At 37.3% G+C, this 25,962-nt stretch overlaps 1 protein-coding gene and 1 pseudogene across 9 annotated transcripts in view; one reads left to right on the top strand and one right to left on the bottom strand.

Moving 5' to 3' along the window:
* The window catches only part of Galnt13 (polypeptide N-acetylgalactosaminyltransferase 13), a 657,006-nt gene that overhangs the window by 92,017 nt on the left and 539,027 nt on the right, over nt 1-25,962 (bottom strand). The window lies entirely within an intron of this gene.
* Nucleotides 9,257-9,560, top strand: Mrps21-ps2 (mitochondrial ribosomal protein S21, pseudogene 2; annotated as a pseudogene).

Raw genomic sequence — 25,962 nt, 5'->3', positions numbered from 1 at the left:
GATATTTACTGGTCCTTTAAGTTTGCAATCTTTGCTTTCTTCTATACCTATTATTCTTAGATTTGGTCTTCTCAATTGTGTCCTGGATTTCCTGGATGTTTTGGGTTAGGAGCCTTTTGCATTTTTGAATTTTCTTTGACTGTTGTGTCAATCTTTTCTATGGTATCTCCTGCACCAGAGATTCTCTCTTCTATCTCTTGTGTTCTGTAGGTGATGTTTACATCTATGACTCCTGATCTATTTCCTAGGTTTTCTACCTCAAGGGTTGTCTCCTTTTGTGATTTCTTTATTACTTTTATTTCAATTTTTAGATCCTGGATGGCTTTGTTTAATTCCCTTACCTATTTGGTTGTGTTTTCCTGTATTTCTTTAAGGGAGTAATTTGTGTCCTTCTTAGAGTCCTCTATCATCATCTTGAGACATGATGTTAACTCCAAATCTTGCTCTTCAGGTGTGATGGAGTATCCAGGACTTGCTGTAGAGGGAGAACTGGGTTCTGATGATGCCAAGTAGTCTTAGTTTCTGATGCTTATGTTTTTGCCTTTGCCTCTCACCATCTGGTTATCTCTAGTGCCTGACAAGGCTGACTGGGGCCTGTCCTTTTTGTGATCCTAGTTGTGTCAGAACACCTCAGAATCCAGGTGTCTTTGTGATTCTGGGATCCTGGGGTCCTGGATCCTATAATCCTGTAATCCTGAGTGTCAGAACTTCTGGGAGTCAAGATGCCTCTGAAACGCTGAAGTCCTGGTGTGACCAATCTTCTGTTGTGTCAGAGCTCCTGGGCATCAAGCTTTTACTGTGTGTTGCAATTGTTGGTTGGGGGAGGTTAGAGCCCTGAGTTTTCTCTGAGTACAGATAAAATCTGAAAGGAACCCATGGCTCTGAGTCATTGGGGGTTTGTGTTTCCCTGGTTTCTATATGGGTGCCAGTTATGCTGGGTGTTGGGGATGTTGTGGCCTCAAATTGTTACCTTGAGTGTCTCAGAGCTATAGTGTGTCTGATCTCCTGGGAGTTGAGTTCCTCTGTTCTCCTTTGCTCATATGATCCTGGACCTGTTACTGCACCTGTGTTCCTGTGAGCCTGTGATCCTAGGCATGTTTGAGAACCTGGGTGATGGGCTTCCTTTGGGTGTTGCTGGCTGGACAGTGGTTTCTGCATCCCTGGATCCGGAGAGACTCAGTCACTCCAGGTATTGGGACAGTTGTTGCGTACTCCTTTCCCATGATCCTAAGCGTGTTCAAGCATCTGCGTGTTGGGCGTCCTCTAGGTGTTGTAGGAATAGGTGCAGAACCAGGATCCAAGGTCTGCTCAGGGCACAAGTTCAGTCTGGAATGGGCCCTTCCACTTATTTCTTATAGGGAACTGCTTACATTTCCTTTTAGCAGTTCTAGCTGTCCTAGCCTTTCAGGATGCACACTGAGGTCACTGATGCATTGGAGATTTTATGAGTCTTATATTATTTGTCTGTATATGCACACATATACAGTATTTTATTCTCTAGTACCATTTGCTGAAGATCTTTCAATTTTGGCATTGCTGTCAATTATCAAATGGCTGCCATTGCACATATTGATACTGGAGTCTTCTGGTTTGGTTCATCATTCTATTTGTCCGTTTTCTTGTTTTGATTTGTTCTAATGTCATGTTGTTTTATTATGACAAAATTAGCATATTGCTTGAAATTTGAGATAGAAATATTTCCATCAATGTTCTTTGTTCATAATTGTTTGTATGTCTAGGAACTTTTTTTTTTATTAACTTGAGTATTTCTTATATACATTTCGAGTGTTATTCCCTTTCCCGGTTTCCGGGCAAACATCACCCTCCCCCCTCCCCTACCTTGTGGGTATTCCCCTCCCAGCCCTCCCCCCATTGCCACCCTCCCCCCAACAGTCTAGTTCACTGGGGGTTCAGTCTTAGCAGGACCCAGGGCTTCCCCTTCCACTGGTGCTCTTACTAGGATATTCATTGCTAACTATGAGGTCAGAGTCCAGGGTCAGTCCATGTATAGTCTTTAGGTAGTGGCTTAGTCCCTGGAAGCTCTGGTTGCTTGGCATTGTTGTACATATGGGGTCTCGAGCCCCTTCAAGCTCTTCCAGTTCTTTCTCTGATTCCTTCAATGGGGGTTCTATTCTCAGTTCAGTGGTTTGCTGCTGGCATTCGCCTCTGTATTTGCTATATTCTGGCTGTGTCTCTCAGGAGCGATCTACATCTGTCTCCTGTCGGTCTGCACTTCTTTGCTTCATCCATCTTGTCTAATTGGGTGGCTGTATATGTATGGGCCACATGTGGGGCAGGCTCTGAATGGGTGTTCCTTCAGTCTCTGTTTTAATCTTTGCCTCTCTCTTCCCTGCCAAGGGTATTCTTGTTCCCCTTTTAAAGAAGGAGTGAAGCATTCACATTTTGATCATCCGTCTTGAGTTTCATTTGTTCTAGGCATCTAGGGTAAATCAAGCATTTGGGCTAATAGCCACTTATCAATGAGTGCATACCATGTATGTCTTTCTGTGATTGGGTTAGCTCACTCAGAATGATATTTTCCAGTTCCAACCATTTGCCCACGAATTTCATAAAGTCGTTGTATTTGATAGCTGAGTAATATTCCATTGTGTAGATGTACCACATTTTCTGTATCCATTCCTGTGTTGAGGGGCATCTGGGTTCTTTCCAGTTTCTGGCTATTATAAATAAGGCTGCGATGAACATAGTGGAGCACGTGTCTTTTTTATATGTTGGGGCATCTTTTGGGTATATGCCCAAGAGAGGTATAGCTGGATCCTCAGGCAGTTCCATGTCCACTTTTCTGAGGAACCTCCAGACTGATTTCCAGAATGGTTGTACCAGTCTGCAATCCCACCAACAATGGAGGAGTGTTCCTCTTTCTCCGCATCCTCACCAGCATCTGCTGTCACCTGAGTTTTTGATCTTAGCCATTCTCACTGGTGTGAGGTGAAATCTCAGGGTTGTTTTGATTTGCATTTCCCTTATGACTAAAGATGTTGAACATTTCTTTAGGTGTTTCTCAGCCATTCGGCATTCCTCAGCTGTGAATTCTTTGTTTAGCTCTGAACCCCATTTTTTAATAGGGTTATTTGTCTGCCTGCGGTCTAACTTCTTGAGTTCTTTGTATATTTTGGATATAAGGCCTCTATCTGTTGTAGGATTGGTAAAGATCTTTTCCCAATCTGTTGGTTGCCGTTTTGTCCTAGCCACAGTGTCCTTTGCCTTACAGAAGCTTTGCAGTTTTATGAGATTCCATTTGTTGATTCTTGATCTTAGAGTATAAGCCATTGGTGTTTTGTTCAGGAAATTTTTTCCAGTGCCCATGTGTTCCAGATGCTTCCCTAGTTTTTCTTCTATTAGTTTGAGTGTGTCTGGTTTGATGTGGAGGTCCTTGATCCACTTGGACTTAAGCTTTGTACAGGGTGATAAGCATGGATCGATCTGCATTTTTCTACATATTGACCTAAAGTTGAACCAGCACCATTTGCTGAAAATGCTATCTTTTTTCCATTGGATGGTTTTGGCTCCTTTGTCAAAAATCAAGTGACCATAGGTGTGTGGGTTCATTTCTGGGTCTTCAATTCTATTCCATTAGTCTATCTGTCTGTCTCTGTACCAATACCATGCAGTTTTTATCACTATTGCTCTGTAATACTGCTTGAGTTCAGGAATAGTGATTCCCCCTGAAGTCCTTTTATTGTTGAGGATAGTTTTAGCTATGTCTAGGAACTTTTGTGATTACAAACCAATTTCAGGGTGGATTTCCAATAGGTCATGCCAATTTTGTTTGGAATTGTTGTGAACTTTTGAATTGCTTTTGGTAGGATGGTGATGTTCACAGCACTCAATAAGCCTATAAACATGTAAGAACCTTCCATCCTCTAGTAGCTTTAAAAATCATTTTTAAAGATTTTTAGTAAAGTTTTTATTGTAGCGATATTTCAACACCTTGGTTAAGTTTCTCCTGAAGAGCTCATTAGTAGTCATGGGTCTTGTAAATAGGATCATGTTCATAATCTCTTGCTCAACACTCTAATATTAATATTCAGAAAAGATAACATTTTTGTAAGTTGCTTTGGTATAATGCCAGGTTACTGAAAGAATTAACAATTTTTATAAGTTTTCTAGTGGAGTTTTGGGATCTTTTATATATATTACATCATCTGCAAATGGGGATATTTTAAATTCTTGTTTTTCTATTTCTATTTATTTTCCTGTTCTTGTCTTACTGCTCTGGCTAATGCTTCATGCACTATATTGAAAATAAGTTGAAATAGTAGACAGTCCTGTTTTGTTTTTGATTCTGATGGAATTTCCTTACCTTTTGCAATTAAGTGTGATATTACTTGTGGTTTGGAAATATGAATGCATAATTATGTCAAGGGACACTCCCCCTAGTCCTACTGTCTCTGAGACTATTATCATGAAGGCATGTTTGATATTTTTGCATGTGAAAGCACTTTTCTGCATCTATTGAGATTATCATGACATTTTTGTTTTATGCTGGCAGCCTGGCCAGCATCAATTTTCTCTGGATGGCAGTGGATACTGGGCAGTGTTGGTGATTGGGGTCATGCTGATAGTAGACAGAGACCCAGTGATAGCAACGGGCAATTTATGGGGTTGATACTACTGGTGGAATCAGATTTAATTATCTAGTGCTAGGAAGAATGTCCAGCAAGAAACTCTGAACTCTCAAAATACTCTGAACTCTTTTAACTTTTACGAATATACTTGTGATATATATATCCAGACAGACAGATATACATTTCCTGAGGGCAGCAACAGAGAATTAAGTAAATGATTAATTGTTAGAGATCTTTTTTTTCTTGCCTGGGAGCCTCTTCCTGGTCAGATGAAAGGCTTGAACTAATTAACTGTTCACGAACCAGGAAGAAGAGAGAGGAAAAGAAAGAAAATCTTATACATAGACAATAAACACAGACATACAAATTCACACACACGTTCTGGCCTGATAGCCTGTCTCAATCAACCTTCAACTATTCATCCATGCTAACATACTTTCATATACATATACATGTATGTATAAACAGACATATACATATATAAATTTGCTGGATGAAAAGCCCCTAAGCCACCATCACTTTATTTCTTTTCTCTGTACTTTTTATACTTTCATAACCAAAAGTTCTTCAAAAATTACCTCAAAGATAAAGTGTTAACAAAAGGGGAATTACAAAAGGATTTTGATATATGAGTTAAAAGCAGTATTACATTTTATAAGCTCATTGTGAATTTAAAACAATAGTTTCCCATGGCCTTGCTTTATTATTGTGTACACCTGGGGCTTCATACTTGAATATAACCAAGGATGAATATTTTTCCTTGATCACAAGATTGTCTCAAGCCTATTTTTTATTTTAATATAATTGTAAAAGTTCATTGTACTCCTTATTATACAGCCTTTGCTTCCTATTTTTTGAGGAAAGGGCACATTTTTAAATCTAACAGTATTGTATCTTTTTGACAAAACAACTAAAACTATCTCTTAAAATTTTCTTCCTAAAATTATTTTAATAGAATAAGAAATTCTATAAAGTCATAAATTCATATAAACAGTATCAGTTCATGAAAATTTATCTCTATGTTGATGTGGAGGATATCTAGGCTAATACCTAGGATCATTAGACTGCATAGTAGTGACAGGAAATGCATATCAGTTGCAAGAAGCAACATGGAGATGAAATCTCTTGGGAATTGCCCCCCCAGAGGTCACCCATTGTAAGCCATGGAAAAATGGTGGGGCACCTTTAAGAAAGTCACTTGCTAGCCTTAGTTTGTCCTAGATTGCTCCTTACAGTTTTCAGATCCATATATTACATTTATTGAACCATTCATAAATCTCTGAGCTAAACCCACTTTATCTTTGGCAGATTATTTTTTACTTTTTATATTGTAACATATTTACATCATTTCCCTTTACACATATCTCTTTTAATACTTTCCCATATAATTGTCCTTTCTCTCAAATTCATGGACCCTTTTCATTCATTGTTTATACTTATACAGCAGATGCTGGCGAGGATGTGGAGAAAGAGGAACACTCCTCCGTTGTTGGTGGGACTGCAAACTGTTACAACCACTCTGGAAATTAATCTGGAGGTTTCTCAAAAATTAGACATTCCACTACAAGAGGACAAAGCTATACCTCTCTTGGGGATATACCCAAAAGATGCTCCAACATACAACAAGGACACATGCTCCACTATGTTCATAGCAGCCTTTTTAATAATAGCCAGAAGCTGGAAAGAACCCAGATGCCCTTCAACAGAAGGATGGATTCAAAAAAGTGGTACATCTACACAATGGAGAACTTCTCAGCTATCAAAAACAATGACTTTATGAAATTCATAGGCAAATGGAATGAACTAGAAAATATCATCCTGAGTGAGGTAACCCAATCACAAAAAAACACACATGGTATGCACTCACTGATAAGTGGATATTAGCCCAAATGCTCGAATTACCCTAGATGCACATAACACATGAAACTCAAGAAGAATGACTAAAGGGAGAACAAAAAGATGCACTGGAGGGGATATGGAGACAAGGTTTAGAGTAGAGACTGAAGGAACGACCAGTCAGAATCTGACTCACATGTGGTCCATATATACAGCCACCAAAACTAGATAAGATTGTGAAGCTAAAAAGTACACGCTGAAAGGGACTGGATAAAAATCTCTCCTGAGAGATACAACCACGGCATGCCCAATAGAGAGGTGAATGCTAGCAACAAACCACTGAACCTTTCAAACTGGAACTACTTTGGGGGAATTAGAAGAAAGATTGAAAGAGCTGAAGGGGCTCACAACCCCATAAGAACAACAATGCCAACCAACCAGACCCTCCAGGGACTAAACCACTACCCAAAGACTAAACATAGACTGACCCAGGGCTCCAATTGCATATGGAACAGAGAATAGCCTTGTTGGGGCACCAGTGGAAGGTGAAGCCCTTGGTCTTGCCAAGGTTTGACCTCCAGTGCAGGGGAATACAGGGGGGTGGCAATAAGGGGGACATGCTGATGAGATTTCATGTATGTTACTTCTCTGATATTTCTAGGAGAAACAGTCTCACAGAGAATTCCCTATTCTTCTGGATCTTACTATCTTTTCACTACTTCTCAGCAATGATTCTTGAATCTTATGAGGAGGAATTGTGTTGAGGATGTGCTAGTTGGAACTGGAGTCCACAATTCTGCACTTTGATCAATTGTAGTTTTCTATAATGTTCTTCATGTTCTATAATGTTCTCTTTATATTTTTTTTACAATATTAGATTTTTTTGAGGCATGATCTTGTATCCCAGGCTGCTATGACAATGACCAGAGTGAGTGTTGGGATTATAGGCTTTTGTCAACACATTAGATTGTATGTGATGCTGAGGATTTATGCTAGGCAAACTCTTATCTAGTTAAGCTACATTGACAGCTCGTATAACTGAAAAATCTCTTATCATTAGAGAGCCTTCTAATTACTTTAGAAAGACAAAGTAGAAGAACTGCCTCCAGAAAAGATCCACTCAGCAAATGTTTAATAAAGTGAAGAGGAGAAAAGAAGGCCAGAAGACTGCATTGCTCATTGGGGTGTGTGTGTGTGTGTGTGTGTGTGTGTGTGTGTGTGTGTGTGTGTGTGTGTGTGTGTGTGTGTTTTATTAGATATATTTCTTTACTTACATTTCAAATGTTATTCCCTTTCCTGGTTTCCTGTCCATAAGCCCCCATCTCCTCCCCTCCCCCTTACGGGTGTTCTCCTCCATTCATCTCCCTTACCCCCAACAGTCCCCTGCACTAGGGGTTCAACCTTGGCAGGACCAAGGGCTTCCACTCCACTGGTGCCCCAACAAGGCTATTCTCTGCTACATATGCAGTTGGAGCCCTGAGTCAGTTCATGTATAGTCTTAAGGTAGTGGCTTAGTTCCTGGAAGCTCTGGTTGGTTGGCATTGTTGTTCTTATGGGGTTGCAAGCTCCTTCAGCTCTTTCAATCCTTCCTATAATTCCCCTGAAGGGGGTCCACTAACAATGGAGTGTTCCTCTTTCTCTACATCCTTGCCAGCATCTGCTGTCACCTGAGTTGTTTTTTTTTTTTTTTTTTTTTTTTTTAATCTTAGCCATTCTGACTGGCCTGAGGTGGATTCTCAGGGTTGTTTTGATTTGCATTTCCCTAATGACTAAGGATGTTGAACATTTCTTCAAGTGCTTTTCGGCCATTCGATATTCCTCAGATGAGAATGTTTTGTTTAGCTCTGTAACCCAATTTTAATAGGGTTATTTGACTCTCCGGAGTCTAACTTCTTGAGTTCTTTGTATACTTTGGATATTAGCACTCTATCAGATGTAGGATTGGTAAAGATCTTTTCCCAATCTGTTGATTGCCATTTTATCCTAATGACTGTGTCCTTTTTTTTACAGAAGCTTTGCAGTTTTATGAGGTCCCATTTGTCGATTCTTGATCTTAGAGCATGAGCCATTGGTGCTTCATACACGAAATTTTCCCCAGTGCCCATGTGTTCGAGACTCTTACCCACTTTTTCTTCAATTAGTTTGAGTATATCTGATTTGATATGGAGGTCCTTGATCCACTTGGACTTGGGGAGCAAAGTCAACTTACATGGGACATTATTTACTTAAACCATGCATGGGTATTTTATACAGAAGTACATGCATTATGGAGACCTTTAGGTAAATAATTATGAGCATTATTCTTTTTTTTTTTTTTTTTTTTTTTTTTTGGTTCTTTTTTTCGGAGCTGGGGACCGAACCCAGGACCTTGCGCTTCCTAGGTAAGCGCTCTACCACTGAGCTAAATCCCCAGCCCCATGAGCATTATTCTTGATGTTTTTATACATCTTTACTGTTATTCTACCTTCCTCTCTTCTACTTTTCCCCTATTTTAGACCTTCTGATCATTTACCCTGATGTCCCTGCTCTATTTCTCCTGTCTTTCCCAGACAATGATCCACATGCCCAACTATTAAGGCCAAAAATTAACTAGTGGGATTCATAATACTAAAAACTTGTGCACACTTAAAAAAGCAATCAATTCACTGAAGGGGAAGCCTGACTCACAAAATGGGACAGAAGATTAATATTCAGAATATACAAATAACCCCTCAAAGGAGAAAATAAAAAGAAAAGAAACATTCTACTTAAAAAATGTTATTGGGGTCCCAGTTCGAATTCAGAGGCCCCAGTCTATAGATCCTGAAGAATGAAGATTTAAATACAAGGCCATGGATAAACATTTGAAGTTCATTGCCAGGACTTTGATGGTTCAGGAGGGGAAGGTGGAAGGCACGTACAGGACCCTGAATAGAATCCTCACCACTGACGGGCTTACTGACATCATAAAACAATGATGGTACTATGAGAAGCCTTGCTGCCTCCGCCAGAGGGAGAGCTATGAAACATGCCAGAGGATCTACAACATGGAAATGGCTCGAAAGATTAGCTTCTTGTTGCGAAAGAACCGTGTAGACCCATGACTGGGCTGCTAAGGCTTGAGCCCACATTATTTCTGTGTCCAATTCCTTTCTTTATGCAATGAATTTCTGTTATTTTTCTCTACAATAAACTCAATCACAGGTGAACTAGAAAAAATGTTATTGGAATTAAAACAGAGAATTCTCAAAAATAAAACCAAACAACTAAAAGTTGCTAAGTGTTTGTTTTTATTCACTTTAAGATTTTTTTTATTCCTGCCAAAATCACTAATACAAAAAAAAACAGCTAACAAAATTTATGAGAATTTATGAGAGGATGAAGAGAATTATTTACAGTAGATCTTAGTAAAACTTTGCCTACCGTTTTGGAAGCAAGTGTAGAAAATCCTCTAAAAAGCTAAAAGCGAATCTACTATATGTCCCGACAATGTCTTTAGGGTATAGCTGAGGGACTCTATATTCTACTCCATAAGTCTTTCTTCTGCCGTGTTCACTGCTGCTCTATTCAATAATGTATGGAAAAACGAACACAAACTAAGTGTCTCTCATCTAAAAATGAATAATGAAGACATATACACTATGGAATACTATTCACCTATAAAGAAAAATAAAGTTCAAATTCAGTCTTGAGTTCAAAAGTATGAAGCCAGCCTGGAATACCTGAGATCTTCAGGAAGAACAACTACAGTAACAGAACATACAACAAATGCTATACCTTATGCAAATAAAGTACACATCTATGACTTTGCTTTGGGTGGTGAGCTTCTGAGTATGACCTAAGAGCATGGGCAACAAATGTCAATGCAGCCATATGACAACACATTTCAGTCTAACAAATGAGACAGTCACAGAGTGAAGAGACATCCTGGAGAAGATAATAGAGTAAATGTAGATTATTCAGTTCACAACACATCAATGACTAGAATATGTAGGAGTTAAAACAGCTCAGTAGCAAGAAAATAACACAAAACCAAAATCATCAATAATTTAGAATATATTATTTTCCAAAGAAAATATACAACCAGCAAATGGACAGCTGAAAAAGGAGTCCAGCACTACCAGCTATCAAATACCTAACTGAAATGTCACCTCACTCCAGTTAAAATGTCAATTATGTATTTTTTAAAGGACACAATGTGTGGATGGGAGTGTAGAGAAGGGAAACCTCTTGAATTTGTTGAACTGTAAATTAGTAGATCCATATTAACGACAGAGTATGGATCTCCCTCAAATGTTAAGAGTAGCACCACCACAAAAGCTAACAATTATTGACTAGATATATGAAATCAATATATTTAGGATCCAGATTTACATGAGTACTGTGCACAATATAAGTTAATTCAAAGATGATTAGATTTTTAAGTACTATACCTAACACATCATAGTCAACAATGTAAAGAAATAGTTCATATCAGAGTTTATCACGAAACAATGCCAGTTATGAAGGCAGGATAGGTTCCTTTTAGTAAGTGATTTTGTGCGTGTATGTGTGCGTGTGTGCGTGTGTGCGTGTGTGTGTGTGTGTGTGTGTGTGTGTGTGTGTCCAATTCCATACATCTTCCAGTAAAGGACTTAATTTCTGTTTTGTGGCTTAATAATACACATGAGCACACATACACACACACACACACACACACACACACACACACACACACCACATACACTGCCCCACATTTTAAAACATTTTGTGTGTAGTTATAATGTCTACTTTGCTGTTTCCTAGAAGATTGCTGCTTTAATCTAATCACACAATGATGTAAATATGTATATATATATAAAGCTATTCATCAAGTATCAGTGTATGAACTTAAATCATGAGAAGTAAAATGAAAATGTTATCTGCTCAGAAAACAGCACAATTCTTTTGAAAGAAAGAAATGGAAACAGAAATGCACAGCACTACCTCAATCTCTTTGATATTAAGGTCCATTTATCTTATCATAAGTTATACTAGTAAATAGAGCTCATGTATTTGGTCCTTATGTTCTATGTCAGTCTTGCAAGAGAAAAGAAGCCAATTATATATTCCTTTCTACTACCTTATATGACATAACATACATTTATATTATATTTTTAAAATTGTAATATGTTTGGTAATTTTTTCAATAAAACAAAAGCCTTTGCATCGGTACCAAATTCTAATGTCAACTCTCTTTATTACCAAAAGAAACCAGTAGATGGAAACCTTTCCCTTTAAATAATAAAGCTGCTTCAAATGCATGTGGTTTGACTTCTTCATCTCAAGACAGAAGAACTGGAAATAGCTAGGAAAAAACTGTTATCCTAGGAGCATAGCAGAAAGCCCACAATGTACCTGCTTTCTAAGTGGTTTGAAATCACATTCTCAAAGTCAAGCTGTTTTGGATGTTCATGAGGTGAATGAAAGAAGGAAGAACGTATTGATTGATTGCTGAAGTCAGGTTCCTGGTAGCTGCAGTTTAGATTGTCTTCCTGAATCAGGGTCTATATTCTCCTGCTCTTTTACAATGATATATTCAGTAGGCTAATGGCTACATCTGTTTCTGTCCATCATAGTTCATTGGAAGAAAACCACAAATGAGTGGTGAAAGACCTAAATTAGATCCTTCTGGGAGGAAAAAAACAAAAAACAAACAAACAAACAAAAAAAACAGAACTTAGAATCTTCCAAGGACCACAGTGCGTACTCTAACTGATTCCTCTTCCCACAGACTGAAGCTTCTGTCTTGTTCCAAGGCTGGTCATCATTACTTTCTCATCATACTTGAATGGTACCTCTGAGAATACCCAGAGTTAGCCCTGACCTTGACTGTGCAGGAAATGAAGGACTGTACTCTAAATAACTGATCAGATTTAATCATTACAATGGATTACATCACTATTCATCTATTAGATTAGCTCTTTAGATCACTGTCTCTTTGAAAGATACTTAAAAGAGGAATAGTCAGAATTCTAGGGAGACCTTCAATGTTTTCTTTATTGCGAACCACAGTCTCAAATTAATATTTTGTTGAGAAAACTATTTCTCTTAAAAATGGGTAGCTGAAAGGACTTTATGCTAAGAAGTTGAACAAATAAGGAAATTCTGTATGAGGGTACTCTCCCTCTCTTGTATAGCTAAATCACAAAGCCAACATTATATAATTTCCACTGAATTACATCATAATTAGGTAATGAAGGTTTTGTTCAATTTCCATTAGTTCTCAAGTTCATAGTTAAGCTTAATTTAGAGCCTTGTCTCTATCAATGGCTCCTACCTGCTGTAACTGCTCATTCATTTCTCTTGTTCAAAGCAGAAGGAATCAGATCACATTTCACTGAAAACTCATTTAACCATCTTCCCATATGATTTTTAAGGACACAAAAGCAGTTATGCTTAATTGAGATTTGAAAAACAACAGCCACCTTAATTCTCCAGGTTAACAGTAAGTATCCATAGACAGGGAAAGGGTACTATTTATTTATTTAGATTTATATACTTAGCTGATATTTAGTGAACATTAGAAATACACCACAAACCTAAGGACTTTCAGAAGTGCAGTTAACTCATATGACCAATATTCAAAGTGGAGTGTTTAAACTCAGTCACAGCCTCAATTTCTGTGTTGGATAAGATTCAAGAGGACAGAAAGCTGGTGGTAAAGGGGTTGTGCCTCACATAGTTGCTCCTTACCCATCAGAGCTGATAGAGAAAGCCTGATAGAGAAAATCATCAACCTTGATAGAGGAACTCATAAAGTACATTTTGTAACTGTAGAGAAAAGTGACATCCCTGTGACTAAGCCTTCCTTGAACAAACGAAACAAAGAGCTATGTGGTATAGTATTCACGAAGTTCCAAATAGTGAGTGTGGGAGATCTGTCCCTGCCCCTTACTGGCTGAGCACTTGGAAGAGTCCTCAGCCCTTCACTGGGCAGCACAGTAGAACTGGCCATATTAGTGTGGCACTGGAGAGACCACCCAAAGAGGTGAAAGCAGAACAGGTGGCCCTGTTCCTTACCAGGGCAGTGCTGGAGAGCTGGCCCTGGTGGTGCAGGAGAACAGGCAACTGACCAACTCTTTGAATTTAGTGACTCCCAGGTTTCTATTTTCATAATTGGAAAGAATGATAGGTAAGGACTAAAGAAGGTGAGCAAGGAAGCAAAAAGGAAAGAAACAGATCCTTGAAGCAGGGAAGTGTCTTGAAAATGATTTGCCAAGTAGCTTTTGGTTCAAGGCTTTTTATACAATTGAAACTAGTTGACATAGCCCCACGAGCATCTAGGTTAGGCATATAGTTTTAAATAATCTGCTTGGCCATTTTGAATCCATGTGCAGACTCTGATTGGTCAATGAGTTAAGTCAAATTACACAGACAAGCCAGGGGCAGGCAGTCATCCAAGAATGTTCCATAGTGTGTCTGTGTGTGTGTGTGTGTGTGTGTGTGTGTGTGTGTGTGTGTGTGTGTGTGTGTGGTTTCTTTCTCTCTTGTTCTCTTGCTCTCTTTGTGTTGTGCACATGTCTGTGTGTCACTCTCTCTGTGTTCTGTGTATGTCTGTGTGTCTGTATCTGTGTGTATTGGACCATGAAGTGAAAGACCAAGACTGGTGGTCAGCTGACACATTGATGACCCAAGGCCTTCTGACTTCAGTTCTTCAGCTCATTGACTAGGTAGACTTTAAAACTTCTATGGTCTCAGAGCTAACAACCAACATACCAGTAACATAGATAATTTGCTTCTCTGTAACTCTAACAGGTTAAAAAGGACCCACCTTTTTTTTTCACTCCTATCATCTGCACTGATTTTGGTATTAAAATGCTTAGTAAAGTGTTTTGCTTAAATTTTCAGCTTATCATCTCCTAGGAATAGTGTTAAAATATCTAATAATGTAATTAATATAATTATAATATAATTAATAATATAATTCTGACATAGTACAAGTAGTTAAATGAAATATTAAGCTCATGTTTTAATTTTTATCTATGTTTCAGATTAAAATGGTTAAAAGAAGAAAATAGAAAAAGATCAGATTTTCATAGTTTGAGCTCATCCACTCTAGAGATTTAAATGATAATGGATTCCATAGGCTCATATATTTGAATGCTTAATCTAAAAGAATTTGGATATATGGCTTTGTTGGATAAAGTATGTCAATGGGGGTGAATTTGAAGGTTTGAAAAGGCCATGCCAGGTCCAGCCTCTGTCTGCCTCCACCTGGTGAAGCATATGAAAACACAAAGTTACTGTTCCAATTCCATACTGCCTGCCAGCTGCCAGACTTCCTCCATGATGATCGTATAGTAACTTTCTGAAAGTGTTAGGCACTCTTTAATTAACTGCTTTATTTTATAAGTAGGTTCAGCCATGGTGTTTCTTCACAGAAATAGAACAGTGAGACATCTATAAAATGCATATATTTTAAAATGTGGAGCATTTTAAATATGAAAATTTAAATATTCAAATAAGGAAGAATAAAGGAAAATCCCATGCAGCTCCACTGTACAAAGACATAAGCATAAGTAACATTTCTTTTAAATCTTATGTCCTATTTACCAATAATGCATTTGCATTTTATTTTTAGCATTTTATGTTATTTATTTAACAGGTTTTTTTAATGAACTACACAGATATTTTAAGGAATGCATGATAATATATTTCATGAAAAATGAATTAGGCTATCCAGTAACATCTCAGATTTCAGTCACATAGAGTATGTGAAATGACACCCTGATGAATACATGTGTGGATAATTATTTGCATGAATTTTGTAATTACGTGGAAACCGACATCTCAAAAGAGCTACAGGGATCAATTTGCATGACATGGTAAGTCATCAGAGCAGCAGGCCTGCCAGGTGCTTGCTCCTCCGACCTTGCTTTTGTGGAGAATGGAGATCTACCCCTAGGGGGAGACATACTCCCGTGTCCTCCCTAAGGGTTGATCCAGTGAGACTCATCAGGAACTGACCAGGTCAACACCTATGGCAAGCCAGTTTCATGTTCACATAATGTAATTTTTTTCTTCTCATAGCTCCATACTCCTCAGCCACTGTGATGTCTCTACAAGCCTCTGTTTCAGCTGCTTCACTTGTCAGCTTTCTTAAGTTAAGCCTCAGAAAAATTTATTCTTTTACTTCTCTTCAGTCTTTCTTTTTCAAATGCTGAGAAGAACCTAAGTATGCTTTGAAATTCCCTAACTAACACTTTTGGGAATCCTTCCTCTTTTTTCAAATCTCAGTATCCTGCCATGTGGCTGCCTTTCATCAGGTAGCCAACTTCTGTGACAGTTTACCATCTCCAATCTCTCACTCCCAGATGCTTTGGTATTTAGTTCTCCATAACTTTATCTGGGAATATCTTTATCTGGGAATTTGAGTTTGTTCTTTATCTGGGAGTTTTCTTTTGTGCTTGTTCTTAATTTCATTTGCTCATAAGACTAAGAACCCTAAGAGAGGACCCTGATTTGCCGGGTACAGTGTGACGGATCTTATGGAATAACCCAACATTCCTGATATTTCTTTCTGCCCTTTGAGAAAGGGAACCTGACTCTGAAATCTTAATCAGCACTGGTTTGCATTAGAATCCTGACAGATTTCTACTCTGAGGAACTTCAACTTAGGGTAGTGAGCAATCCAATCTTATAGAATCTTGGAAACGCTGAATTAAGCCAAGTATTTTCTGTTTCCTCTGAATTTGAATATCTTACTCACAATCTACAAGAAAAATTTGTCTTTTCAAAAGTTATCAAATTTAGAGACTTTAAAAAAAGTTGTCAGAACTCTTTGTCAAAAGTAGCCTTGTTTGTTTTCCAGGGTTGCTAAAAATCTCTTTTTTTTCCAAGTACTTCTAAATGACTTACGAATTTAAGATGCTAGGTGGTCATTTTACAATGTGGTATGTGTTTCTCAGTGTGGTGCACATATTGGGAACTGGTGCGCACTCATTTTCAATCACATGTAGTAAAGTAAAATATTCACAGATCAGTTATTGTTAAACTTATCTGTGGATACTTTGTGCACACCCTGGGCAATTATAGCCCCCAAAAGACGTTTATAGGGTAAACTGACACTTAGCTAAAAGAAAACATATTGGAGAGATGATTTTGTAATTTGTTATCACACAAAATATATTGAAAATTGCTGTTTTCCAAAATTCAAATAAAAGTTTAAGAGCTGGCATCATACTTTCATTTATTTCCACTCAGAATTCCATTACAAAGGTGCCACAATAATTCTTCCAGAGGTAGGAAAAAGTGATCCCTATTGCTGGTAATGGAGGATGCAAAACTTCAATCATGCAGAACTTCCCCCCAACCTCAGAGATTTCTTCTCCTGCATTTGTTTTATCTTCATTTTAAACCCTTTGGTCCTGTATTTATGCTGGCTGCCTCAGAAATATAAAATGCTTTGTAGCATTTTCTAGAAAATAAAACAAAGTTATTGCAATAATAAAAAATAGTTTTTCTGTCACATGATGGTTCTTCAAACTTCTTTATATATGGGATTAATTTCTATAGTGTTGGGTCTATGTTTGTAACACTCTTTGATTAACTGGAGAATGCTTTGAAAATGGCCTGAGCTTCACAAATATATCCACATCCACGAATCCTCCCCCCCAACCCCCACCGCTACCAACCCTGCTTCAGCACAACACTCATATATGATGTGAGATTAGACTGCTAGGAAATCATGCAGTGGTAGTTTCCCATAATTCCGCAGACTATTCCAAAATGAATCCACAGATAATAGGCAACCTATCCACACCCCAGTTAAATTCCAATACCCAAAATTCTCAGTTAACCCCATATAACCATACTCAAGAAAAGTCTTTTGTTCCTTTCCACCCTTTCATGGCAGCAGCTAACACAGGCCCACATTTCCCACTTGACAATCAGGTTTTTTTTTCTTCTGCAAAGCTATACTCCACTCATACACTTTTTATATCTGCAGCTACCTATGATTTACTTTGATAGAGTCTCTCTTTAGGCAGGATTTCTGAATACCATGCTCTGAATACCATGCTGAAATCCAGTTTTGTTTCATAATAAATTTATAGCCTTGGTAATCATTTTAGTTCATTGGATCTAAATACTGCTCGCATATAGAAACATCTCATTCTTATGTTGTTAACACTAATCCCCACGTGGCTGGAGATTTATAAGTCTAATGGCCTATTTGATAGTGCACTTGAATATCTGTGAAGGCAACAGAACAAATCTAGCAATAATTTAGCACAACTAAAAACGACTTTCTATTAATCTTCTCCATTTCAGTAAATGATGCTTCCATTCAACAAGTAACCAAGGCTAATGGTTAGAAATTTTTATGATTCTGTTTCCCTTACGTCCCTTCTACCCAGCCTATTGTCCAAAACCCGTTGACTCTGTCTTACTACACATTCAATTGACATGTGCTATAGCCTCCCTACTGTTTATTAAAATTCTACTTTTGACTGTGAGGTATTCTTCTTGATGAATTCCTTAGTTAAATACTATAGAATGTAATTTTACATATTATTCTGGAACATTAAAAATCCTAGGAAGCTGTAAAACAGTTGGGTTTTTTTGGAGGACACATTCTGAGATCACTCATGTGTATCTAGTGGATTAGACAGAATAGACACACCATCCATGAGGATAGGGACATGGAAGGCACAAACAAACAAGGGAAAGTGTACTTTCCTCAGCCCATACTTTATGTCTTAGCCACCTAGAACTTTATCAGTATCAGTATACCTACTGCTTGCTTGGCTCTCTTTCCTCTTTAACCTGAGGGTTATGTCTCAATCTCATTTTTTTGTCACTGAAGCCTCCAGACTTGGACTGATCATCCACACTTCTTGTATCTCTGAGTTAATAGCCTATACCCTACCATGGAATTTCTCAGCCACCATACTTATTGGAGGCAATCCATAATATATCCCATGTCACATATCTACATATATATCTCATTGATTATAACCTTGGGTAATAACTACTTTGTTCTTCTTATAGTGATACAATAGTATCTTTTAGAAATAATTTTGTAATTGTTAATATACTTTAAAAGTTTTTCAATATGTTTAGATTATATAGGATAAAAGCAAACTCCTTAGATTATCCTAGGCGATTTTGGATGATAAGTCTCTCTCTGTTTTCTACCCTTGTCTAAATTCCTTAAGTGTAAATTATGACTACCTAGCTGCTATGAAATTAGTGTCTCCTCTCCAAATGCATGTGTCAAAATTATAATCCTTAATATTACTTTTAGAAATAGAAAGATTAGAAAGAAAGTAAAGTAAAATGTAATTATGCTAAAAGAACTCCAATCCAGTACTGAGTAACTGGCTTTACATGCTTAAAAGTCATTTTGCAAGTCAGAGCTTGAGTTCTGTTAATCAGATCAACAGTATAAGATACAAACTAAGGTAATTTCTTAAGAAATTAAGCACAAATTTAAGCACACACACACACACACAAACACAAACACACACGGGAGGGTAGGAAAAGAGGTAGAGGAAGAGAGAGAGAGAGGGAGAGAGGGAGAGAGAGAGAGAGAGAGAGAGAGAAAGAGAGAATGAGAGAGAGAGAGATTTTGTATTCTGCAGAAAATCCATGAAACTGTGGAGAATAAATTTCTGCTGTTTAACCTACCAACTCTATGACACTCTGTTTTGGTAACATGAATAAATTAATATAACTTTTTTCTTTTCTTCAGAAATGTCAACTATATCTTTGTCTTATGATTTGAATAGTCTAAATATCGTACATTGCTGCAAATGCCAAGGTTTGAGTAAAGCCTTCCTGACAATTTGGTCCTAGCAATCATCTTCTTCCAGTAAATTTTAGCCTTAAGTTATTTTCTAAGCATTATTTGCAAGCCTTTTACAAGTTAACTATTTATTTCTCATTCTTCAGGTATTCATATACCTAACATACTTAAACTCTGAAAATTAGATGCAATCTGTCATGGTAACTGGTATTTCCAACAAAATTCCTGGCATACAGTCACAGTTTATTAATGCATATTGACTCAGAAACATCTGGAATGCACGATGAAAAGTAAGATAGCCTCTCTCCCCTTGTTTATGAAAGATTCATGAGACTTAAAATATAGACATGACAGCACATAAGAATCTGTGTTTCAGAGGCTACCAAGGTTGTGCTTCAGGCTGGCAGTCGAATTTAGTATTGTAAGATTACTCAGGTGGTACTGTTTTTGAAGGTCTGAAGGCATCATGTAGAACAGCCAAGGCTTGTCACTGTGAAAGGTCAGGAGAGGCCATTGGTGAAGGTGCAGCCTTAGTGGCAGTTGAAGACCCAGGACTGAAGGGGTCATGCAAAGAAGTTGAGCCTGAGCACTATAAAGAGAGTCTATGAAAGACTATTGGTGAAAGTGCAGTCCAGTTGCAGCAGAAGGACCCAGTGTTTGGTGGTACCATAGGATGACCACCAATAACAGCACCAACAATAGGGCAGCTATAGCAGAGAAAAAAACATGTATGTGCTACAGAGGCCAGAGCTCTGTGACTCAAGTTCCTTGGAGAAGCCCAGAAAATCATGAGTGAATACCAGATAATGGACATTGAGTTTTGTTTTACTTTGTTCAAATCGTGACTGTGCTCTGGTTCTTTCCTCTTGAAGAAATATTTAATTATTTAATTTTTGCAAGACCACACAGTTGAAAGACTGAACAATTAAAAGAAATTTAAGACTTTAGAGGGACTGGATATTTTAAAGAGATTGAATTTTTAATGTGCTTGAATTTGTAAAGTCTGGGGCTTTAAAGCTTACTTATGGATTAAATTTGAGATCTTGGGGATGAATAAGAAAGAAAAGGTGTTTGGTCACAACAGGAGTAACCCAAAGACAGTAAATGTAAATGTATGCTACATATGGTATATATGTTCTGTATAATTATATTGTATACTTATATATAAATTCTATGCACACTTCTATGGTATGTTCAGACCTCTGGGAAGAAAAAGACATGAAGTTGACATAGTAATGGTCATCAGGCAATGAAGAAAATACGGTATCTGTTTGCTCTTACTTTTGAAAATGATGGGGTTAATGAGATATAAGAGTTTGGGACTATTGTTTATTTATATTTTCAGAATAACTTATGCAAAAATATCTGTTTTCACTTCAGTTCAGAAAATTAAAACTCATAAGTTAAAGAATTACTGAAGCCTACATGCCGATGAGCAGGGTTTTCTCAGTCTTTCTAAATCGCACGTTCAGTCAAAGTGCATGATGTCTTCCCCAAAGTTATTTGTGATTCAGCTAGATATTTAATATCAGCTAAAATTAATTCTATCTCAGGTATTTACAGAACTCCAAAGGCATTTTATCTCTAGACTATATTAAGTACCTTCCTCAAGGTAATGACAATAATGGACTCATAGTCTATAATAGGTGGTTTATAATTCTAGAATATAGAGCAATATAGCTAATACCTTGTGGTGTTAGGCAAAACCTGACTGAAGAAGCTTGAAGTTAATGGTGAATTAGTATTATCTTCTTGTTCCTGAGACTCTCTTACCGCACATAGATAATTTGTAGGGTGGTAAACTGAGGAAGGAATGAAAGCTATCAAGATTTTCAGGGGCTGGGGATTTAGCTCAGTGGTAGAGCGCTTACCTAGGAAGCGCAAGGCCCTGGGTTCGGTCCCCAGCTCCGAAAAAAAGAACCAAAAAAAAAGTATGTATTATTTTTTTACATATACAGCCACCCAATTAGACAAGATGGATGAAGCAAAGAAGTGCAGACCGACAGGAGCCGGATGTAGATCTCTCCTGAGAGACACAGCCAGAATACAGCAAATACAGAGGCGAATGCCAGCAGCAAACCACTGAACTGAGAATAGGTCCCCTATTGAAGGAATCAGAGAAAGAACTGGAAGAGCTTGAAGGGGCTCGAGACCCCAAAAGTACAACAATGCCAAGCAACCAGAGCTTCCAGGGACTAAGCCACTACCCAAAGACTATACATGGACTGACCCTGGACTCTGACCCCATAGGTAGCAATGAATATCCTAGTAAGAGCACCAGTGGAAGGGGAAGCCCTGGGTCCTGCTAAGACTGAACCCCCAGTGAACTAGTCTATGGGGGGAGGGCGGCAATGGGGGGAGGGTTGGGAGGGGAACACCCATAAAGAAGGGGAGGGGGAGGGATTAGGGGGATGTTTGCCCGGAAACCGGGAAAGGGAATAACACTCGAAATGTATATAAGAAATACTCAAGTTAATAAAAAAAAAAAAAAAGATTTTCTGCCACAGCGCCTATTCCAAAGACGATATGACAAGGCAGATGTTAAATCCCTTTTAGAAATAGAAAACTAAGACACATACAAATCAAATAAAGTATATAATCTAATAACAAGACAGTGGTCAGAAGCACAATTCAATTTGATAAATATTTTTTTGTAAGGTAGGATTATTTTAATCTCCATTCCAGGCTAACTTTACATAACTACTTCTGTCTGACTTGCCAAATATGCCTGGTGGTTAAAATTTGGATTCTAGTAAATTGGTTGTAGATTCTTCACGAAGTTCTATGAATTCACTGGCCTTGGGTAGGTGACTAAGTTTTCAGACCTAGAAATTATTTTCTTCATGTTTACGACCAAGATGCGTGTGCCAGTACTCCACGTTAGAGTTACTGTGTTACGATGGTCATTGTTTTGGTTCATAGGCATTATAATTGGGTAAGCTTGTTGGCTGCTTCTCCCCATTGGAATTTTGCCTGTAACCTTCTGATATCATTAGAGATAAATACTTGTTCTTCTACCCGCTGATAAATGTAGTTGTCACCCCTTGTTAAAATAATTTAGCTATTCAACAGGTAGAGGAAACCATTATAGAAAAATATAAACACTAATCAAAATGGCGAATTGTGGAGTCCTGTTGTAATGAATACTTATTCTGTACCTAAAGTTGAGAAAACATATGAAAGAAGTTAGAAAGATTGTAAGACCCCGAGGAAAGGAATTTTAATGGAGCTTGTGTCTTGTAGAAGTGACAGAAGTTATAACCATAAAGTCTAATCAACATCACTGCTCAAACAAGAACTTGCCAAGGACAATACCGAAGGCGTGCTAACAGGGAAAGACGAAATCTCAGGAGGCATTTCTTCAGAAATGTCAAGCACATCTTCATCTTATAATTTGAAAACTCTAAAAGTCTTATATTGTTGCAAATGCCACCTTCTCAGAAAAACCTACAAAAGGAACTACAGGCAAATAAGGAATGGCAAAAGAAAAGAAATTTTCTTCGCTGGGCTAGAATGTATCAATTATTAGTCAAAAACAAATCATTCTAAAACAAAAATGAAAAATGAAAGTAACATTATAAAGAATGAACAAGTTTCTTTTGGGAGGAATATATACATGGAAAACTAGAGATTATGAATGTGAAGGAGGTCAAGGAAGTGTCTAAAGATAGGTTTGGAGAGAGATACGTAAGGGGGAAATGAAATAATTATACATGAACTCAAATTTAAGAAATTGAAAAATATTCTATTTCAAAAAAGAAAAATATTTTATTTCACTCTACCTATTATTTATAAGTAATATGGAAGCATCTGCCTCAATATCTTACAAATAAAATTACCCTTCCTCTCATATCACTTGTCACCTATTTCCTTTGGAGAAATGTAGATGTCAGTGCTGTCCCAGTGGCTCAGCACTGTATCAGAAGCTTTTTTGTCATGATCAGCCTTCTCTGAGGAGTACTTATCTTTATACCGACCAATTTCCTATGGATATAAGTTCATAGTTAAATATCAAGAAAAAAGAATATTTATGTATGCTACTCATTACACAGAAGTATTAATAATTTAGGAGAGCAAACCTTGATTGTTGTGTTTTATTATTTAAGCCAAGAGATATTTTTTCACATTTCATCCCTTTTATCACCCACTGAGTTTTTCTTGTAATCAAAGTGAATTCACTGGAATCATAGAAATCAAAAATGAATTAAACAAATCAACAAACAAATGGAAAACTTTTTTAACTCCAAGAAAAGACCACAACCCTCAAAAGCCATTCTTGAATCACTCCCAATACAGTTCTTGTCTATATTTATAATCTACTCAATAGTTTTCTCTGCAATTAATCATCTACTAGTCATTTTAACCAAGCACACTTAAAAAATATTGTGAGATTCTCTATTATCATAAATCACCCTATTTCATTTTTATATTAGTTTTTACATACATAAGCTGACATACAGGCTTATAAGAGGGTCAAGACCACTGTCGAGTCAGCGAGAACAGCTAACACCAGAGACAACCGGATGATAAGAGGCAAGTTCAAGAAACTAAGCAACAGAAACCAAGGCCAATTGATGTCTTCAGAACCCACTTATCTGACCACAGCAAATCCTAGATACTGGACATATGTGGAAAACAATATTCTGATTTAAAATCATATCTCATGATGATGTTACAGGGCATTAAAAAGGACATAAATAACTACCTTAAAGAAATGTAGGACAACACAGGTAAACAGGTAGAAGCCATTAAAGAGGAAACACAAAAACCCCATAAGGAATTACAGGAAAACATAACCAATCAGGTGAAGAAATTGAACAAACAAATCCAGTATCTAAAAATGGAAATAGAAACAATAAATAAATCACAAAAGGAGAGAACCCTGGAGATAAAAAGAAACGTAGAGAGGGGATCAGGAGTCATAGACACAAGCATCAACAACAAAATAGAAGATAGAAAAGACAATCTCAGAGCTAGAAGATATCACATAAAACATTGACACAACAGTCATAGAAAGTGAAAAATGCAAAAAGCTCCTAACCCTAAACATCCAGGAAACCCAGGACACAATGAAAATATCAAACTTAGGGATAACAGGTATAGAAGAAAACAAAAACTCTCAAATTAAAAGGCCAGGAAATATCTTCAACAAAATTATAGAAGAAAATTTCCTTAACCTAAAGAAAGAGATGCACTTGAACATACAATAAGCCTACAGAACTCCAAATAGATTGGACCAGAAAAGAAAATTTTCCTGTCACATAATATTCAAAACACCAAAGGCACAAAACAAAGAAATAATATTAAAAGCAGTAAGGGAAAAAGGTCAAGTAACATATAAAGGCAGACCTATCAGAATTACACCAGACCTCTTAATAGAGACTACAAAAGCTAGAAGATCCTGGGCAGATGTCAAGCACACCCTAAAAGAACACAAATGTCAGCCCAGGCTATCATATCCAGCAAAACTCTCAACTCTCATAGATGGAGAAGATTCCATAACAAAATTAAATTTACACAGTATATTCCCACAAATCCAGCCCTACAAAGGATAATAGATGGAAAACTCCAACACAAAGAGGGAAACTACACCAAAAAAAAGATAGCCACAAAAACATAATTCCACCTCTAACGACAAAAGTAATAGGCAACAATAATCATTGGTCCCTAATATCTCTGAACATCAATGACTCCATTTCCCCAAAATAGATGTAGGCTAGCAGACTGGGTCTATAAACATGACCCAAGAGTTCACTGCATACAGGAAACATGCCTCAGTGACAAAGAAAGACCTTCTCACTTTTTCAGAGTAAAAGACTGGGGAAGAATTTTCCAAACAAATGTTCCCAAGAAACCAACTGGATTCGCTATTCTAATATTGAACAAAATAGGCTTTCAAACAAAAGTTATCAAAAAAGATAAGGAATTCATATTCATATTCATTAAAGGAAAAATCCACCAAGATGAACTCTCAATTCTGAACATCTATGCTCCAAACACAAGGGCACTCATATTCATAAAAGAAATGTTACTAAAGATCAAAGCACACATTACACGTCACACAATAAGAGTGAAAGACTTCAACACCCTGCCTTAACCAATGGTCAGATCATGGAAACACAAACTAAACACATATACAGTGAAAGTAACAGAAGTTATGAATCAAATGGATTTAACAAATATCTATAGAAAATTTCATCCTAACACAAAAGAATAAAACTTCTCAGCACCTCATGGTATCTTCTCCAAAATTTACCATATAGTTTGTCACAAAACAGTCCTCAACAGATATAAGAAAATAGAAATAATCCCATGCATCCTAATAGATCACCATGGACTAAGGCTGGTCTTCAATAACAAGAAAAACAAGAGGAAGCCCACATACACGTGGAAACTGAACAATTGTCTACTCAGAGTCCAGTAAAAAATAAAAAAAAATTAAAGACTATTTAGAATTCAATGAAAATGAAGGCACAACATACCCAAACTTAAGGGACACAATGAAAGCAGTGCTAAGTAGAATACTCATAGCTCTAAGTGCCTCTAAAAAGAAACTGGAGAATACAGAAGCAGCTTGATAGTGCATTTGAACACTCTAGATGAAAAAGAAGCAAATATATAAAAAAAGGAATAGACTGCATTAAATAATCAAACTCATGACTGAAATCAACCAAGTACAAACAAACAGACCTATACAGAGAATTAACAAAAGAAGGAGCTGTTTCTTTGAAAAAATAAACAAGATAGATAAACCCTTAGTGAGACTAACCAGAGGGCACAGAAAGGGTA

This window comes from Rattus norvegicus, chromosome 3, assembly GCF_036323735.1.
Source record: "Rattus norvegicus strain BN/NHsdMcwi chromosome 3, GRCr8, whole genome shotgun sequence".
In the NCBI taxonomy this organism is placed as follows: domain Eukaryota; kingdom Metazoa; phylum Chordata; class Mammalia; order Rodentia; family Muridae; genus Rattus; species Rattus norvegicus.
The sequence above is the reverse complement of the archived record's forward strand: the minus strand, read 5'-3'. Positions and strand labels throughout refer to the sequence as shown.